Here is a 20,737-nt window from a genome sequence, read left to right as displayed (position 1 = left end):
ACATCCTGCTGCCCTTCTGTCAGCAGGCAGCCCAGTTTACTGTCCAGTGCCAGCCCAGCTGCCAGCCATCGCCTTCACAGCCAGCGCTGCCTCTGCCCATCGTGATCTCTGCTGCAGAGTTTCTCTGGGTTTCCTTCCTCGTTCTGTCAGGGAGCAGCCAGGGCACTGCTGAGCACGGGGGATTTCTCCTTTCGGTCCCACTAGAGCTGAATCTGGGAGACTCACCCCAGGAGGTTTCTCCTGTCATGCAGTTTCAAACTGTGAGTTACTGTCAGCCATTTACCTTACTTGGCTGTGAGCTTCCCTTAATGTGCAGGGTATGCCCTGACCTACTAGTTAATTCTTGAAGCCTTTTGGCTGTTCCATACGTTTCTTCTTATCTCTGAGGAGAAAATAGCCTCACTCCTCAACCTGTCAAATGGACCCATTGCTCAACTATCAAGATGTGTCCCGATCCCAAAGTGTCAGGTGAATGATTTGTCCCCAGCAAAGATGTCATCTTTCCTGCCAGCTTTAACTGCTGCACCATTAACGTGCTTCAGAAGTGAGTCAGCTGATAGAGATGGTGGTGTGAGTATGATCTCTCTCTTGATCCCTCTGCAGAGATGTGTCCGAGCTGAAGGCAGAGCAGAGGAGGCGTTCTGGCTCTGTACTTGTAAACTGCTCCCGCCTGCACTCTGGCGTGCAGCTCTGGGAGCCCGTCAGTCTGGGCAGACCTGTCCTAAAGGGTCAGGCACAGCAGCAAGCGGGACAGGAAACAAGCCAGAAGACTTGGGAAGTGATGCCCTTACAAGTCAAGGGGGACCTGGAGAAGAAGGAGCTTCAGGACAGGTAAATGTGTTTTTAAACTTTGCTTTTACCAACGTTACCTTTTGTGGCTGCTTCTTGGATTTATAGACGGGCTGTGTTCACGTTTCAAACCCACCCGTTCTGCACAGCCTTGTTTCTGTCCCTAGCCAAGCTATGGCCTTCAACAGCACAGGTAGAAAAACACGTCTGACCCACAGAAGCTTTTGTAAGACAAGACTGGAAAAGAGATCACAGTGTATTACAGTGTTTTTGCTGTTACCTGATTGTTGGTGAGAAGTTGAGACCAGCACGAAGAGAGCTGTGTCTCTTGTACAGCCCTTGGTACCCCCAGGGCTGTGCAGAGGAGTTGGGAGGGATTTGCCCAGGGCCATCCTAAGCCCCTCTGCACTGACAGTTCCTTACCAGACTGAGTGCAGAAGTCCTTTGGGGCAGGAAGGGCCATTTTGCAACATCAGGCATATTAACCCGTAGAGATGAATGCTGCCTTTGCTGTATTTTCTGGGCTGAACTTTCTCTGCTGTGCTTCTGGGAGCTGCTTAGCTCTTCAGCGGGTGCTGGTGTGCGATGCTTTTGGAATGGCACGTGGACCTTCTCTTCTCAGGGGTAAGGAGCTCTCAGCCTTGCTCGTACAGTCTCAGAAGCAGAACGAGGAGAAGGAGAAGACAGTGAAAACACTTAACGACACTGTGGAGATTCTAGTATGTTTTACCTTTATTTGGGAGATGGCCCAATGGTTGCTCTCCAGCTTTAGCACAAAGGGGTGTGGTTTGCTCAAGAGAAAGAGCGGTGAGGACGCTGACTGTGTGGGAGCATCAGGCACGTGTGAGTCAGCCCAGGGGCAGGCAGTGGCGGGGGAGCTGCAGACCGTTCCGGGGGTTGCACCAGTGCTATTCTGCCTGTGACTAAATCTCTAGGGATCAAAGTTCCTTGGAATCGACAGCTTCATAGCAGCCTGTGAAAACCAGCTGTTGGTCTTCCTCTTCTTAGTTTTAGCAAAGAAGGAGTTCAGTAGATGTGGGAAGGGATGCACTGGAATCACTAGGGCTGAGGCTTGTCAGCACGACGATGCTGCTGAGGCTGGGAATGTGCAGAGGGGAGCAGCTCTTCCCCACCCACCCTTTGCTTATTCTATTCTCGGGAAGCAAGTCTGCTAGAGAAAGAATATGAAGCTTCATTGACTAAAAGTGTCAAAGAAGAGAATCTTTCCCTCCAAAAGCTGATAAAAGATATAACAGAGGTGAGTACAGAGTTGGGACCACATCCCTGTAATTTGATTTAAAAGTACTTGAGGAAGGCAAACGACTGACCCAGGGAATAGATATATGTGTTTTATACTGTCTGTGTTAACTGCTACTGGCTGTTTAATTATTATACCACTGCTATAACCTGCTATAACTGCTGAGTTGCCTGTCCTGTGACACTTGAGCTAAGTCACTAGAAGTTTCCGTACCTTTGCCTTTCCCATGAGGTCTCTATTTGACTATGCTTTCTGAGTTGGCTACTTGACATTTGTGTTCTAGTGTTGCCTGGAGGCTTCTCCCACCTCCTTGAGCAATGACTCTGTTGTTCTTTAGATTTTTATAAAAGGTCACTGACTGAATCAATGTGCTTGCCAGCTCTGCTCCTTCACTCTGCATTCACTGACCCTTATTATCTCCCCAGAATTGCAACTGATCTAACTGTTTAGGGCTAACTTTAGCTTAGTTCTAAACCTCACTCTAGGGAGGGAGATTTAATCATCAGATGTTTTACACAGCTTCTCACAAAGTCAGTTCTTTCCACTTATGTAGTCATTTTTATCCTCTTGTGCTACTGCTCAGAATAAACATTAGCTTTTTCATTGCTGTTTTCCAGTATTCATCAGCTTCCTTCTTCCCTGGGTAGCATTACTATTTCCTTTCATTGCTATTTCCAGTGTTGACCTGGTGCTCCTCATCTCTGTGGCTCTTAAGAAGCTGAAGGAGACTAAAATCATTCATGAGAGCTTCAAGAAACTGAGCGTTCAGGCAGCCTCCAGCCACTTCACACTTGCTTCTTCTTGTTTGTAGTAGCTGTATTCAGAAACCCCTGGAGTACTTGTGACCGCAGGGACAAAACTTCTTTGTTGACTGAAGAAATGAAAGAACTGAGTTTTTAATGACTCTAGGGTGAAGGAAAAAGGAGAAATAGACAAAAAAAATCAAGTAGACTGAGAAGAGAGTAACAGCTTGATGTGGGCTTTCAGGTGGTGTTAGATGAATGTGCCAGCATGGTCGCTGACAGCTCCCAGCAGGCAGAGTCTAGCAACGTCCTCTCTTGTCAGAGCTCCGTTGATGCAGAGCGTGCCTTTGTGTTGGTTCAGGAAGCACTGGCAAGGAGGAGAGGAGCAACACAGGTGAGAATTTCTCCTTGCCTTCACCACTGGCCTCAGGCTCAACTGCTAATGCCTTGCTTATCTTGAAACCTTTCCATTCACTTAGCCAGTTTCTTTCTAGCCGTCCCACTCTTGGTACTATATCACCTCACCAGTCTCACCAGCTCTGTGTTCTGCTGATTTTCTCTCTTTGATCTCCACCCCCTCATCACAACTTTTGCCTTCAGGTGAGCTGTCTCGCTGCTTGCTTCTCTCACACCTATCAGGATCCATCTTCCCTGCTCCTTATTGCTTGTTTGTGCTTTTCCCTGCCCATTCCTTGCAGGCCCTAAAAGAAGAGCTCTCTGCCAGGCAGGACTCTATCAGTTTGCTGCTGCACCAGCACAGGCAGCAGGAAGAGAAGTGCCGGAAGCTGCAGCAAAGCCTCGAGCAACTGGAGCAGGAGTGCCAGACGGCCAGCAGCCACCAGCAGCACCTCTGGTCTCTGGTAGAAGCACTCAGAAGGTGAGTGTTCCCTCCTCCTCCTGCGTTCTGGAGGCAATCTGCTTCCAGTTCTGGCAGTTCAGAAGTGTTATGGGCAAACAACTCGCCTGCCCTCCCACATGTATGCCCCTGTTTGGCACTTCAGCATCCTCCTGTCACTGCTTTTCCTGCTCTACTGTGAATCCTAAGGCTGTCTTGGAGACTCAGAGTGATGTTGGAATACAAGACGCCTCCCTCTCGACATGCTGCTTCTCTGAATTCTGTTCTTTGGGGCCCTTTCCTAGCCACGGCTTCTCAGTGAATGAAGGCAAAAACCTGCCTGCCTTCCTCTGTCCCTCTCCAGTGACCTCGTGAGGGGAAGGGCAAGTTCTTCCTTACTGTGCTGCCCACAGCGCCAGCCTGGAGTGACTGAAATGGGATCTGTGACTCTTCGGGCCTGTTCATTCTTCTGACTGAGCCTTGTCTCTGCAGTGACTGTGCAAACCTCGAGAAAACCAGGGCAGAGCTACAGCAACAGCTTGAAGAGACGGAGCAAGAAGCCTCACGTCTGCGTCACAGTAACACTGAGCTGCAGCTGAGGGAAGATGCAGCCCAGGGGGAGAGGGTGGAGCAGCAGCAGAGGATGGAGAGAGCGCGTCGGGACCAGGAGCTCCTGTGAGCATTAAAGCTTCCTCTGGGCAGGGGTGGGTGCTGCCAGACGGTGGGAGGTCCCCCTAAAAGAATGGATTTTGTCTGCTCAGCATGTGTAGCACAGACTGGTGAAGGGAGCCCGTGGGCAGGGCTGGCTCCCTGCTGACACACAGCAGACGTGCCTCCTTGTATTTTCTTTATGGCCCTTGAAAAAAATCATTCCAAAGCTGACCAGAGTAGTTGATGACAGGCCTAAGGTGAAACAAGGAGGTTCAGGCTGGATTTAAGGAGAACAAAAAATGGAACCGTGAGGGCAATCCTGCAGCAGAACAGGTTGCTCAGAAAGGTTGTGCAGATTCCATCCCTGGGAATTTGGAAGCCCCAGGTGGATCGAGCCTTGAGCAACCTGGACTGATCCCATAGCTGACCCCAGGTGCTTTGAGCTGAAGGCCTCCTGGGGTCCCTGCCAGCCTGAGTCATCCTGTGATCTTGTGGTTAATGGATTGGAAATTCATACAGATCTCCCCACATAGATTGCAGGCTCTTTCATCGTTTTGTTGCCGCAGGCAAGAATAATGGAGAGAATGTTAATCTGGACTTTAAAAGTCTGTCTTATGCAAAGAAGAACTTTGGAAAGCCTGGTATCTAATGTATCAAAAAGGAGAGAGAGAGCTAACAGGCAGGAAGCTGTTGAGAGCACCTGAACTTTTTGGAAACCTGTGATTTCTGGTAGCTTGTTTTACTTTCTCAATGATGAATGTTTCACCTGGGTCAGTGACAAAGACTGATGCAGCGCTAGGCAGGAAATTACAGCATTCTTTAGGGGTAAATAGAAAGCTGTTGCAAATCGTTCCAACTGCCATATCTCGGAAATAGTATGTAATCTTGGTTTTGGAAATGAGAATGTTTTTACATTAAAGACTTGTTTGTCTTTCCCCTTCTCATAGGCTGAAGGACTTAGCTGCACTTGAAGAAAAACATTCTTTATTAGAGAGTGAGCTGGTAGTTGCAAGAGAGACACTGGAGGAATCGCACCTTCAGAGGGATCTGCTGAGGCAAGAGAAGCATGAGCTTACCATGGCCCTGGAGAAGGTATGGTCACCTTATTCCTAGCAGAACTTGTGGGAGAGGGAGTTGTGATAGCAAGACCAGCACAGGTGCCGTTTCTGTCAGTAGAAGACGGTGACAGTGTTGTTCTCCTTCTTGGAAAGGGGAGATCAGACCACACAGGCTCCTTGGTGCAGTCAGTCCCCACGTGGTTATTGGGAGCGCTGGGCTGGGGGTGTGTCAGAGACACCAAAGGGGATCTGGAGTCGCTGCTTAAAGTCAGGGATTTTCTTGTCTCTGCTTTCATGTTGTTCTTTTGTCTCTTCAGGCAGAGCAGTCAGTAGCAGAGTTGAGAGGGGCTCAGAATAAGCCGAGTGCTGAAGCAGCTGTTCTACACGTTGCAGCAGCGAAGATGAGCAGCGTCAGTGAAGCTCTTGCACTGGATCAAGTGCGACTGAACAAACTTGTGTCGCAGGTGAGCAGTTGCCAAAGATCTTGCCAAGTGTTCATCTGCAGCTGCTGCTGCTTTTCAGACTTCTTGCCTTCAGACGTATAACTGCCTGAATATGGAAATGTTCCTTTTTCTGTCGAAGCCAAACCTTCTCCATGGTAAATCTCACTGTATTTCATTTCCTCTGTGCTTCTGTGACTGCAGCTGGAGCAAGAGAATGAAGTTCTGTCGGGTAAAGTGCCTGAGATGGAGAGAGTAAGGAGCTCTGACCAGGAGAAGCTGAGCTTGTGTGAAAGAACAAATGAAGAGCTCAGTGCAGAGAAAGCCCACCTGGAGCAGCTGCTGAAGAAAGTGGAGGAGCAACGGGAGGGGCTGCAGGAAGAGCTGAGGATACTGGCAGAGGAGAAGGCAGAAACCCAAGAGCAGCTCAGTCAGGTGAGACCAAACACCTGGTGCTTTCCGGGTGGGCTTTTGGCTGCTCGGCTCGGTGGAGCTCAGTCTGTTGGATTCTGCGGTGGTTTTGTCAAGGAGACACTTGGTAGTGCTGGAGGTCAGCAGCTTTGTTTACTGCCTTTTGGAAGTGTGTTGATGGCTGGCAGAGCTGTTCTGCAATTCTCTCAGTTGTCCTCTGCTGCTACAGATGACTTCAATCCACCTGCCTGTGGTGGCCTCTCTTTTGGCTTTTGATAAGCTGCGGAGAGATGATTTGTCTTGCCCGTGAATCTGAGTGAGGCTGCTACTCCCCCATGTGGCAAAAGAAGCAAACAGCGTAGCTCTTCACCCTTTTTCTGAGTCAAAAAAACCCGGGGTTGCATGTTTCTATTTATGCTTTTTCTTGCGAATCTGCAACTTTCAAAACTCCATTTGTTGGAGCCTGGAGAGCGGGACAAAGCTGCAAGTCAATGTCTGCTGTCTTGTACTGCTAAGAACGGGCATGAGATCTTGAAATTGTTGAAATGGTATTGTAAGACATACATGCAACTTTGTGGCTGGAAATATGCCTGGGGGAAAAGGACCTGGGGGTGCTGGTCAGCAGCTGGCTGATTATGAGCTGGCAGTGTGCCCAGGTGGCCAAGAAGGCCAATGGCATCCTGGCTTGTGTCAGAACTAGTGTGGCCAGCAGGACTAGGGCAGGGATTGTCCCCGTGTGCTCAGCACTGGTGAGGCTGCACCTTGAATACTGTGTTCAGTTTTGGGCCCCTCACTCCAAAAAGGCCATTGAATGACTCGAGCGTGTCCAGAGAAGGGCAACGGAGCTGGTGCAGGGTCTGGAGCACAGGTCTGATGGGGAGCGGCTGAGGGAACTGGGGGGGTTTAGTCTGGAGAAGAGGAGGCTGAGGGGAGACCTCCTGGCCCTCTGCAACTCCCTGAGAGGTTGTAGCAAGGTGGGTGTCGGTCTCTTTTCACAAGTAACAAGCAATAGGATGAGAGAAAAAGGACTCAAGTTGCATCAGGGGTTGGATATTAGGAAAAATTTCTTCATGGAAAGGGTTGTCAGGCCTTGGAACAGGCTGCCCAGGGAAGCGGTTGAGTCACCATCCCTGGAGGTATTTAAAAGCCATGTCGATGTGGTGCTTAGGGACATGGCTTAGTGGTGGGCTTGGCAGTGTTGGGTTAACAGTTGGACTTGCTGATCTTGGAGGTCTTTTCCAACCTAAATGGTTCTATGATTCTGTGAGCTGTTAGAGCCTCTTCAGGCTCTGAGGAAGATGAGAAATGGGTGATCACACAAGACTCTTCACTCGGGACTAACTGATTTTGATACCCTGGAAAAAGAGCTTGAGAGAATCATGTCACTGAAGGAGACCAGGGAGTTTGTCATCATTTAAATGTCAGTTTCATAATGTACAGTCTTGGGTATTATGGGATAACTTTGAGAGAATTGTTTGTTTCTGAGGGTCTGTCCTCTGTTAGATAGTCAGTCTTGGAGTCCACGGTATGTTTGGCACATACCCAGCAGAGGTGTTATATTGAAGAAAAAAGCTAAAAAATCATGGTTAATCTTCAAGTTTGAATACCAGCAAGGTATATTAGACAACTTCTTTGTGTGAAACAAGTAAACAGTGTTGTTGACATGAACTACTGTAGGAATAGAGTCTGCCATCTCTCTGGCCGCATCAGCCAGACTTTGATAACTCACCCCAAGGGCTGTTTCCCTGCCCAGCATCACCTCATTGCAGCCAATGCACTTGGATCTTTTTCTTTTTTTCCAGAAAGAGAAACCATGTGTATTTTCACTTTCTTCAGTGAGCAAAGTTGCTTTTGCTCAAACTTTTCTGAAAATTTCCAGCTCTGGGATAGATTCTGATAGAATTCCAGTTTGCAAGGTGGCAGTTCTGGAAGATGATGTATTTTTGCGTGCAAACACGTAGTCTGGTGTATTTATGTTTGCTGTGAAGGAGCTGTGTGGTCCCAGGCAGCCCAGCGTGGCCTTACTCATCACTTTCAAGTTAACAGTCCCAGTGCCTTTTGGCAGCCCAGGGTATTAGCGTGGTATGGAGCAGATGCTCTTAAACTTCCAGCCCGCAGTACAGGAGCTCTTTCTCCTCCAGCTGAGGCAGAAGTGGCACTGTCTGGCTCTGCACAGAACTCCAGAGAAAGGGCTCTAACTGCCTTTTGTCCTGCTTTCAGGTTTACCGCCAGCAAGAGTCAGCTCGCAGCGGTCTGGAGCAGCTGCGCCAGGAGTCCTCTCGCCAGGGGCATGCACTGGCCACGGTGTCCAAAGAGAAGGAGTTCCTGGAGCATGAGAAGGCTGCCCTAGAGGTGCGCCTGGCAGCCCTGCAGCAGGACAGACAAGGCCTGTCAGAGCAGCTGGCAGAGGCCAGGTAAGGGCGGGGAGGAAACCCTAGGCAGGACATTAGATAATGGCTGTAATTATAAAGGTGTCAATCCTTCCACGAGGATTTATTGCATCCTGTGTGCTTTTCAAATGTTTTCACCTTCCACGGGCAGAAAGTGAAAGAATCTTGAGCAAAATGAAAAAAAAGTATACTATGATTTTAATGTTGTTTTCCTGACAGCTAAAACTAGCAAACATCTCCTGGGCCTCGAGCTCAGGTTTATGCCCCCTTGCACATTCCTGTGTGAAGTCCAAAGCAAGGCAGCTTGGCTCTGAGTTGGGTAATAATTAAACCCTGCAGACGTTTACTGAAACTGAAGTTTCTCTCTGGTTTTGGTTTCTTGTTCTATGCATTTGAACATAGATCTTTCCTTATCAAGAAGTTTGGCTGTTGATGGCTGTTCCATGCAGACGTTGTGAGTAGGACACTGCCATCTAGGGTGGAGCCAGAGGCTGGTGCTGCAGATCTCGAGGGCCTTCTGGTTGGAAGCTAACTCTTGTTACTGTGGTGCAGGACCCAGGGCTGGTTACACCAGCAGCTGGGAAACCTCTTTTGAAACCTCACGTCTCTGAGGATTCTTGCCCATCGCTGATGTCTGCGTCCTGTACTCCTTAGCACCTGCTGTTTAGAGACAGATGTCGTGGAGAAGTTACACAGGGAAGGAGCAAGATTCTGTCCTTCTGCCTTTCTAAGATCATATGTGACAAGTTCTGCTCAGAAAAAAAAAAAATGGAGTCGTTTGTCCTCCTTGTAGGTGTTTTTTAGAAGACTCCTGAACTTGCAGAGCTGTACGAATGATGTTTTAGACATTGTTTCTCATGTTTCTTGACTTTTACACTTTATTACTCCAAAGTACATCGTTAGGATGGCTGATAAACACCCCTTTTGACTCAGTGTGTTTCTTGAGAGCTGCTGCTTCTTCTGAGCTCCAGCTTCTCTTATTTGATCCCACTGAGTTACGTTTGGTCAATTATTGGGCTGTTACTAAACTATTAAATGTTCGGCTCCTTTTTAAAAATTTTTTTTGAAAAGGGATATATTATTTTTTTAAAGAGATAAATTAGTTAGGAAGAACCTTTGACAATAGATAAAAATTCAGCAACTGTTCTTGCCAGATGTTGTTCTCAAGAGCCTTCTGTTGTCACAGTTTTGGACTCTGTCTTTTCTGTTCTGTTTTAGAGACTGATTCTATTTATCCTAAAATGGAGCATATTTACTTTGGGCTGCCAGAGACTGGCACAATCAGAAATACGTGCTTGTTCTCCTTCTTGAAGATACACCCTCCATTGTCCATCCAAGCAGTGAAATTCTACTGCCGTGGTTTTTACGGCACCCCCGTCCTAGCGAGGCAGTGCTGTGTGTTGTGGGAACCTGGCACACAGGGCGCTGTGTTAGATCAGGGAGGTCACTTCAGCTCCTGGTTCCAGAACCCTGCGTGTCATACGCAGCAGTTGGTTGAAGTCTGTGGCTGTAAGAATTTGGCTCTGCAGTACTACAGCTTCCATTTTAAAGAGCACCAAGTCACTTGGGCTACTGCCTACTTAGATAGCAACACTTAGAGAAAAGCAGCAAGTTTTTCTCTTGAACTTTCAACAGTTGAAACTGAAGGCTGCCCGTCTGTCCTTTCAGGTGGTCCTTGTTCAGATAAAATCTAGTTCAGATTTCTTACGAATGCTGCTCCAAGCGAGAGATCGTACTATATCATCTGATGTATTTCTTGAGTCCCTTTTAAATACAAGGAGTCTGGAAAGTTACTTACCCATAGCTACACTGTGAACAGCATTCAAAAAGTCACGAGTCACCCAGGGAAATACTCTTGTTCTGTCCCCCTGCAGAGCAGCTTGGAAGTGCTGATGAGCTGAGGGCTGTGAGCAGAGCCTGGGCTTTTGCTTGTTGGCCCAGACTTTGGGCACAGCTACCCGTGTGTCAGCCAACAGCAATTTCAGATTTGGCCGTTGAGATCAAATCCGGCTGGGCTTTCGGTGTTATGCTGGGTCATAAGCAAAGCCTGGGCATTCCCCCGGAGGGGCCGGCATTGCTATTTTAAATGGCAGAAACATGCTTTCTGTGTACAAGTTTCCTTGCAACCCATTTTCCGTACTCAGGGGTAGGGATCTTGAATGACTTCTTACTGGAATAACTGTCAGTGGGCGTCAGGAGCAACAAACTCATTTCTCTCTGTATTGACAACTCACAGGTCAGTGAAGGAGACGCTGGAACCCAGCCTGTTTGAAGCTCAGCGGCACTTATCTCAGCTGGAGATCACCAGGAGTCAGCTGGAAATCCAACTTCACGCAGTCACGCAGGCCAAGGAGGTGATACAAGGTGAGAGCCTCCTGTCTCTGGTGATCCCCCTGCTAGGGAAGATGGTATAAAAATAGCTCTGTGTCCGCAGTACTTCTGAGGAGTGAAGGAGATGGAGGCAGATCTCTCCTGCACTGAAGTGCAGATGGCTTAAGGTCAGTGAAGTCAGAACCATTGTGTAGACTCTGAATCTTGCCGTTTGTCCTGTTTGCAGGGGAATTGAAGTGCCTTCAGTGTGAGCTGGAAGCAGAGCAATCTCTGATGAGGCAGGAACGGGAAAACATGGCACAACAGCTCCTGCAGACGGAACAGCAGTATAACAATACCCTCAAACTGTGGCAAGCTGATCATGAAGTGGAAATAAACCAGCTCCTGCAAGACCTGGTAGGAAACAATATGCTTCTGAATTCTTCAAGCAAGCTTTGTGGGCTGGCTTTAGAAGAGTAATCGCCTGAGTGTGTGAAATGGGAGAAACCATCTGTCATAGGTCACACCTTGCTGGGCCAAGCAGATAATCCTGACCCCTAACCCCATAACCCTAACCCCCAACCCCTAACACCAACCTCCTACCCCTAGCCCCTAACCCGTAACCCTAACCCCAGCCCCTAACCCCAAACCCCTGACCCCTCACCCCTACACCCCACCCCAACCCCTAACCCTTACGCCTAATGCTAACGCCTAACCCTGACCCCTGATCCCTAACCCCACCCCTAACCCCAACCCCTAATCCCTACCTCTTACCGCCAGCTCCTAACCCCAACCCCGAACCCCTCCCCCTCCTCCTTAACCCCTAATCCTAACCACTACCCCTAACCCCAACCCCTAGCCCCTAACCCCTTATCCTAACCCCTAACCCCTTATCCCAACCCCTAACCCTATCCCCTATTCTCCCTAACCCTAAACCTTGTACCTGAATGCATGTGAAGACCCCCAGGACTCTGCCAGGACAGTAAAAGCAGCCACAGATTCAGCGTGGGCCTAAGGCGAGTTTAGCTGGAGGTTGGGTGCTCCCCACCCAAAGCCTGGCAGGAAAGGGGTAGGATCTTACAGACTCCTGTCTGCCATGAAGTAAACTCCTCACATTGCTGCCAACTGCAGTCACGGGAACTTTCTCCCTTTCTTTCTGTCCTGTCACTGTCGTCAGAGGTGTTATCTCTGGGCTTGACGCACGTGGAACAGGTCCCTTGTTCCTGGTACTTCCGTTGGTGGCCTGTCTTGTGACTGGGGCATCAGGGTACCGGTCTCTTTCTCACCCTGCAGTCCATCTACATCTTTTCACTGATGGAAAGGGATGTGAGCTTTGAAAATAGACTCTAAGAATAGAGAGAAATCCTGAGGAGACAGGTGCTAGGAAACAGGCAGCCATCGGAGAGAGGAAGGTAACATCTCCTTTTCATAATGGTTGGACTCAATGATCTTAAAGGTCTTTCCAACCTAAATGATTCTATGATTCTTCCACCTGCTGACCCGCCTTTTAAGTTCCTTGACAGGACGTGATTTATGGAGAGCACAAAGCCATTGTTGTGCACTGTTGAGGTGGGGGGTTGTGAGAGGGATGAAGCTTCACATTTGTTTTGAGGAGCGTGGCTGGGACTTCACCTTGAAGTCTTTCCCTCCACTCCTCAGGCAAGCGAGCGGGAAGGGCATCATTCAGAGCTGCAGAAGATACTGGAGCAACGGGAAAAAGAGAAGGTGGAGACAGAAGGGGAGCACGAGAAGAAGCTGTTTGATATGAAGCAGAAAGTTGCTACCATGCGAGCTCAACAAGAGGAGGAATGAACCAGAGTCGAAAATGCCAAGCAAGAGGTAAAGACTGTGAAAGGAGAATTTGTGTAGCTTTTTTGCAAGGCTAGAGCCGTGGGAGATGTCTGGATGTCGGGCTGTGTGGAGCATGCCCTACATGTTTTCTACGTTGAATTTGGTGAGGTGAAGGCAAGCAGGGTTCTCTTTGGGACTAGGAGTGAGACCTGTCAGAGGAAGCCAGGCAGAAGCATCACCTTTCAGTTGAGATTTTTGTGCTGCTGTTGTTTTTTTAAGACTTGCCTCAGAGTATCTTCACAGTTCTCTTAACAGTCCTCCTTTGATCTGTACTGATACATGCTTATAAGCTTAACTCCATTGAAGACCAAACGGAATTTGTAGGACTGAATCCCCATGAGGATGGGGTTTTTGTTCAGGGGGGACAGGGGGGCATGGCAAGATTGTTGACAAAAGAAAAACAATTTTCAAGACTCCTCTGAAATATTTCTGAGCAGTAAAACAGGGGTGTCTTCTGGGCTGTTTTAAGTCACTTGCTGGTAAGCTCTTTTGTGCCCAGATCTCCTGTGCAACCCTGTGACACAGTGAGAGTCCTCCTTGTGTCCCACCCAAAGTCCTCTTCACGGAGTCTGCCTGGGGACAGCAGTACCCCCAACTGTGTCTGCAGGTATTGAAATGACAGGGCAGTGCTCAGAGATGTCAGTGTGTCCCTGTCATGTCAGTACTTTACCAAAGGCTAATGAATACCTTAAAAATGAAGTAATTTTCACCAAACCCCACTTGGAATACATGAGTTTTCTGAAGGAGCTGCTCGCTTCAGCCCTCTGGCAGCCCTGCATTTTCTCTGCTGCTAACTAGGTGCAAAAGTTCCTATTGAAAGACAAACAGGACACAGCAGAAGATGAGGGATACCCTCACCAGCAAGGCGAGACATTTGAGAAGTGCCACACATTTTCCTGTTAGATGTTTGTAGGAGGTTCAATCACAGGGGGACTGTGGCTGGACCATGTTCATACGGCCAGTCTCACTTAGGAAGCTGTGTCTGCAAGTGGGCAGAGAAGGGCCTGGGAGAGCAGCAACACAGCGCTTTGAGAACGTGTCAGCCCGTCGGTGTTGGAGCCTTGCCACACAAATTCTGTGTGGGAAGTTTAAACCTGTCTTCTCTTTGTTTCTGTGCAGGTCCTGCAAGAAAAGGAGCGTGAGAAGAGTGCTTTGTTAGAGACACTACTTCAGCCTCAGGGAGAGCTAAGAGAAGCCAACCAGCAGCTGGAGCAGCTCAGGCAGGAGGTGAAAGAGCAGCACGAGGATGGGCAGGTAAGTCTGACTAGTAGGGTGGGTTGAAGGAGCAGGCCGTTGGCAACTGGACGAAAGCTGAGAGAGGCTGAGAGAAGCAGGTAACAGAGTGAAGGGCAGTGATAAGGAAATAAAGCCTAAGTGCTGTGACTGAGGAGGCAGGGACTGGTGCAGGCACTGAAAGCACAGAGCCTGATGAGCTCCAGAGATCAGCAACAGGAAGGAAGTGTTACAGTGGAAGCAGAGCTGGGTAGAAAAGCAGAAGTGGCTGAATGAATGTGATTTTGAGACAGAAAGAAGAGAAAGCTGAACCTGATGGCAGGACCCAGTAGCTTGCTCTCCATCTGTGTTTGCAGAACATCACGGAAAAACTGCAAGCAGAGCTGCAGGAAACTCAGAGTAAGATCAAGGCAGTGGAGAAGAGGCACAAGGAAGAAATCAAAGCCGTGAAAGAAGAAGTTAATGTCCTCCTTCAGCAGAGGGATACTCTACAAAACCAGGTGAGTGAAACAGCAATAGCCACTGCAGTCATCAACCAGGTGGTCTCTCCCCATGGCAGAGCAGCAGGGGATGGGCTGAGTCCCCCTGGCTGCCATCACACTGTGGTCTCCATCTCAGCTGGGCTGAAGGAGACTGACTGGCCAGCTGCTGCCCTGGACAGATGGGCTGCTCTTTGTGCCTGTTTGCCAGCACTCATCAGAATGGATTTCTGCTGGCCTGTTACTGCTAGCCTTGTTTTTTAAGGTGCTTTTTCAGATGAACATGGTGACCCACTTAGATTTTTAAACAAGCCAGCTGTATCCATTGTGGATCTGGTACTTTCATGAAAGGGTGAAATTTAAAGTTGTTCTTTCCCTTTCCTCACAGTATATGATATGGCTGATATGGCTGACAGTGGCAAGCTGTAGTCTTTGACTGCTTTGTTGTGCTTTCCTTGAGGTGGAAGAGTTGACATCTCAACTAGCAGCCTCCAAAGAGTCCCAGCAAGTGATTGGCCGCAAAGCTCAGCAAGATCTGAGTGAGGCACAGGAACTGTCAAGGCAGAAGGTGCTGGAGGTTGTGCACCTCCGGAAGATCCTGGAGGAGAAGAGGAGTCAATGGGAGAAGGTAGAACATCAGAACAAGGAGCTGCAAGTGTGTTTGCAGTCTTTGGAGGGGGAAAGGAGTCGATGAGGAGAAGTGGAGCATCACAACACAGAATTTCAGGCTTCGTTGAAGGTCCTAGAGAATGAAAAAGCCAGGTAAATGAAAGTCTGTGAAACTCTCTGTTCTGTTTAATGGATTCCCTCTTTCAGATCTTCACATATCCAAGTGGCTCTGGCAGCATTTCATAAAAAGCAGAGTTCTGAACTATCCATGCAGATATGTTTCATTCTCTTGATGTGGTGTTTCATTTTCTTTTAATCCTTCAGTTACAGTTTTTCTGAAGACAGTCGCTTTTGGAGTAGTCCTTTCCTTAAAAGGAGGCATTGTTTTGTTAGGTCGGCATGTTAATGCTGTTAAATGAAACTTTCAGGGGTTTCAAACCTGAAACACACCAAAGGAGACAGAACGAGCTGCAGTGTAATGAGCTAGATACATCCATCAGCTCTGTCTTGGGTCTAGTAAATTTTAAACATTTGGGATCTGTATCAGTCTTCCATCCTGATACCTTTGGTTAAAACCATGATTTTGAACTAAGCCAGATTCCCCTCTGAGGCACCCAAGAAATAAGCATGTTTCTTATTGCCATCTGTTTCCTCATTCCTCAAAAAATCCCAGCCGGTGTCTGGAAGGGCTTGAGCAGGGTCCCTGCCAGCCTCAACAGTTACAGATGTTACTGACTGTCCAAGGAAAGCAAGAAAGAAGAGAAAGGGTAGGTAGGGTACTTCACCTGGTAAAGTCTTGCCAGCCTTCAACACACACCTTTACTGAAGAAGAGAAATAAAAGGCCGTGCCCTCTTGCTTTTCCCCCGTGAGGGATCTGGCATCTTATGTAGGATCTGAGTATTTCCTCCAAACCTCCATTACTGCTTCTGGTATCAGCCTTCATTTCTCTAGCTGAAAGTAATATGGGTGCTGCAAGTCTTATGGAACTGCCCAAAGATCACCTGGCTGTCAGTTGCTGCTGTTCCTACCAGGACATACAAGTTAGGGGAAGAAAATGTCTCTTCATTATTGACAAAACCTCTCCCTTGGAGTCTCATTAGTCAAAAGAAAAATTTTCCTCTGCCCTAATGTCTTCATTTCAAGACTTAGTTGTGTTTCTATTCACATTCCCATCTCAAAAACAATAGGGTATTTAGCCAATAATTCACCTTTCTTCTGTGGAAAAAAGCGTAGTGGGCACGTGCTTGGGTGTGGTTGCCAGCCTGGCTGAGGACTGAACAAGCAGCCTAGTTGTTCAGACAAACCTCAGCAGACAAATCAATTTTCCCCTTGGTGGTGGAAGTCCTAAGAGTTTATTAAATGTTATATACCATGTAGTAATGAGTTGCTCTGACTTTCAGGCTGACTGTGTCTCTGGAAGAGAAGGAACTGAGCCTCAAAACCCTGGAAGAAAACAACCTTGCCCAGCACAACAAGGTGTCTCAGCTTCTTTCTGCTCTTCACCAGGCCGGGCAGCTCCATTCAGACCACAGAAGAGAAATACAAGAGCTCAACAACCAGGTGACCTGTGCACTAGCATCCTCTTCTCCAGGGGCATAGAATACTACCTTCAGCTTGTAGGCCTCAACTTGTTTTCCCTCCCAACAACATACACTCCTTCTGTGTTGAGCCCATAGACTGCACGCTGAGGCTGGATCTGCTGTGTTCTGCCTGGGTTTTCCCCGGTTCTCTCATGGTTCATGGCATTAAATGTCTGAGGAGAAACAGAAGACTCCTTTGGAGCTTCTCAGTATCTCTGTTCCAGATGTTGTCCCCAGATGGTGTTTCTGCCCCTGCCAGGCCCTGAGCAGTCTGGTGAGACAGCATTGGTTCTGGCAGTCAGTGGGAGCACTCCCGGCTCGGCCGTTCAGCTGGCATTGGGGAGGTGCCCCATGAAGGGTGCCGATTGTCTCCCCTTTGCTTCTAATCCCAAGCGTCCCTGGCAGCCCCACTCTCCATGCAGGAATGCTTCATCTGCCACCTCACCCTGCCAGGCAGCCCCTCGCACCCTCACACACACAGAACCCTTCATTTCTGAGGTTGGAAAGCACGAAAACCTGACAGTTTGACCGTTCCTTTGGGGACGGGGAAACTTCCTTCAGGCCCCTTAGCCTCCAGGTACCTGTTTGTAGCTTGTTTTGCTCAGTTTGAATCCTTGCCCTCGTGCGTTCTGTTTCCAGTGTGGTTTTTGGCTTGAAGTAATTCCTCCTTGGCCCCTTCCTCTATCCCGCTCTGGTGCCTCAGCAGCAGCGCTGTCCCCGAGCGCTGTGCGTCTGTGTTACAGGTGCAGTCGCTGCAGGAGGCAGCGCTGGAGGAGGAGGCTGGCCTGGCAGCTGGGGAGGAGCAGCTGCTGCGGGATCTGGAGGAGTCCCAAGCAGGCGAACGGTGCTCGAGGAACTCTCTGCGCGTGCTGGAGGCTGAGGTGTCTGAACTGCGTTTGAGGCTCTGCAGCACAGAGAGCAGAGCTCAGGCATTGGCCACGGGGTGTCAGCAGCCAACAGTGCCCCCCGCGAAGCCCGATCCCAGCTGGACAAACTGCACTTGGTTCTGCAGCGCACGGTCTGTGACAGCAGAGACTTAGTCCCTTGGAGTTCAGGCAAGTGTGGGGCTGGGTTCACAGGTCTGTAGGCGGGTATAGGGGAGCAGGTGCGGGGGGGTGGTTCTTTGTAATCCTGATGTGACAGACCTGTCCTTTCAGTTTAGGCTGATTCAAGCCTTGGGAAGTCTTGAAAGCCTGACATCCCTGCAGAGACAAGTCCGTGTTTGTATGTGGAGAAATGACCAGCATCAGAACGAAATAGGGCCCAAGTCCCAGGGCACATGCGTCCTTCCTTGAGGCAGTGCTGACATTAGTGGTCATCCAAATAATGTTAGCCCGGGACACACGTCTTGCTGTAACACGAGCTCTAGGACGACGTCAAAGGCACTGCCACCTCCTCCTGTGCATAAAGAGGCCTTGTTTGTTGGAGACCCTTTTGGTTAAAGCTTGCAACAGAATGGCTTCTCTCTCCAGAACAGGGTCATGCCTGGGGCCCAGCTGTTTCCCAGGCCAGGGACCTCCCTGCGGAGCTCACAGTGGACAGAGTGGCCGCAGCCCTACAAGACCTGTAGGGTCCACCCGTAGCTGAGGCACCCAAAGTCGCTGTGAGCGGGTCCGGCCTTATGTACCCAAAAATCAGCAAGCCAGAATAGCTGGCACCTTTGTTTTAATACCTGGTTTAAATTTCACATCAGGTTCCCCCAGAGCCTGGCCAGGGCTCAAGGGAGAAGCTCAGGGAGTTTCTCTGCTTATCTAGTTAATTTATGAGCAAGGTCACACACCAGGTCACAGGGCCAGACAACTGTCTCTGTGGCCCTGTTACCTTGCTCACACACACAAGGAAGGATACATTCAAGATAGACATGTTTTATGATGTTTAAGCTACATCTTCTATGCATAGTTCACTAATGACTACATATGGAGTTAGCAGTTTTGGTTCAGGGCCTGTTGCTCAGGCTTCAATACTCCCACCTTTTACATCAGAATAGGTGATTTGCTATAACTTAGTATAATACCTATTAGCACAATGGTTATCAGTTATAAAACATACAGGATTCATCTATAGGTCAACTCTGGCTTGGGCTTATTGTCCAAGCCTTAGCACTTCAGACTTGTGTCCCGTCTGTGTGTACCAAAGGGAAGTGAGATCCTCCTCTCCTCTTGGCTATGGGGATTAATAAGCAGATCATCATGGGCTCTGAAAGGGATAACTGCTTTGGAATAAAAGACCGTAAATTCTGGGGAAGGAAACAAGGTAATTATTGCTGTCTTTGCTTTGTAGCATCTTCCTGGAAATGCACCCATCTGTTAGATGTGGGAACGCTGCTCTGTCCTCTTCCTTTTCCTTTCTGTACGCATCGATCCTTCTGTTTACATGGCAGTGACTTGCCTTAGTAGCTAATTCTTCAGATTTATTTGATGTTTGTGAAAGACAGTCATGCCTCATTACCACTCTGGAAGCCAATACCCGTTCTTTCATGCCTTCTTCCCCCGCCATCCCCCACCCCCTATCATCCCCCAGAGATTGAAGGTTTTGTTCTGGATTGGTTTGTTCAACCCTTTAGAAATGAAAAACACTCCCAAGAGATGAATGAGGTAGGAGACCTGAGGCACAGAGCTCATTGCCTTAGGGATGTTTTAAGACTTGGCTCCTCAGATCCTGTTGGAGTGGGACCGGTCAGATGGTGCCCAGAAGGTCTGAAGTGGATGCATCAGCCCAGCTGGGCGTTTCCCCTGGTAGTTCTGCGTGCATCATGCAGGTGTGCTCTGCCTGTTCCTGAGCTCCCGTGCCTGATATTTTTTCTGTCATTTGCACTCTCTTCTTTTGGGAAATGGCACAACATGGTTGAGGAACGGAAGTCCAGATCTAGACGTGTAGCCTGGAACCCCTAGTTCCTTCTTTCCCCCTTTGCACTTGCCAGAAGTTGTTGCTTGAAAGTTGAAATGGTGTTCCTCATCATCAGCCGTAAAGCATTCCTTATTCACAGGTCACACCTGGAAACAGAAACATCACAGATTTCTCCCCCACCAGTGCTGTCCATTCCTGTCCTGGACCAACTGTGTAGAAATGAGAAAATAGTTCAGTTTCTGTGTCTGCTCATCTCTTGATCTCTTCACCCTCTTCTCTCTCTCTCTCAGTCTCTCTCAAAAACATTATGGTCAGTGGCACTGTGCGAAATACCTCTGGCCAATATTTTCAAACTGCACCTTGAACGTAACGAGATCTTTAATACTGAGACTGGCTTCCTTCTTCGCTGGCTGTGCAGAGAGGGCTGTGAAAGGCAGGAGAAAAGCGGGACAGGTCGCTGTGGGCAGAGCCCCGCAGTTCTCTGGGCTTCCCCAGCCGGGGGTTGACAGAGCAGTGGTGGCTCCTGAGCTCTAGGAGATGTCTGGGATGGATTTATGAAACCACACTGCCTTTACTGGGCTTTGGGTTAAGAGGCAGTTCGTACGTGAGCAGTTGACGGCTGTTACAAAAATAGTTGGCAACCGCTGTGGTAAAGGTGTTCTCTCAGTGTCACCTACTGAAGCGTTTGATACAAATATTTACAGCATCCACAGTATCTAGAGCCTTTGTCGCTCATGTGCTTGATGTTAACAGCACTCCTTGTGTGCTACCAGAGGAAAAGCAGACATGAAATGATTGATTGAATCGGGGGAAAATTATAAAAAGCTTTGAGTGTTTTAGAAATCTAAGTCAAAGGTGACTTAAGCATTGAAAAATAAGGCTCTGACTAGGCAATGAGGAGAAAAAAAAAAAAAAAGCTGAGGCCTTTCTCAAATGTTTCTGTACGTGATAAATAAAGAACAAGATGTTCATCTTGTGAGGTGTGTTCCTTGTTCTCCTCAAGAGTCAGTGACTGACGCAGACTTACAGCTCCTGGAAATAGGTGCCATTCTTCTGTATTTGAGGCCCTGCTGCCCAGGTGAGCTGAGCTGAAAACACGTACCCTGGCGCTATGTGGGTACCTGCCCAGGTGTCATCAAGTTCCACTGGAAGAGCCTGGATTTCCTGAGGTTTCCCTCTGTCTCTTCCTCACCCATTGCTCTTGAAGAAGGGCACACGTTTCCCCTTGCTCTGCCTTAAGCCTTAGTAGCCC

General features: G+C 48.7%; 1 pseudogene; it reads left to right on the top strand.

The window, feature by feature from the left end:
• The first annotated feature begins 266 nt into the window (after positions 1-266).
• LOC141933905 (centrosome-associated protein CEP250-like) lies at positions 267-20,461 on the top strand (annotated as a pseudogene).
• Positions 20,462-20,737: the final 276 nt, after the last annotated feature.

Source organism: Strix aluco, chromosome 23, assembly GCF_031877795.1.
Source record: "Strix aluco isolate bStrAlu1 chromosome 23, bStrAlu1.hap1, whole genome shotgun sequence".
Classification (NCBI taxonomy): domain Eukaryota; kingdom Metazoa; phylum Chordata; class Aves; order Strigiformes; family Strigidae; genus Strix; species Strix aluco.
Note: the sequence above shows the minus strand (reverse complement) of the source record. Positions and strands in the feature narration are given on the sequence as shown.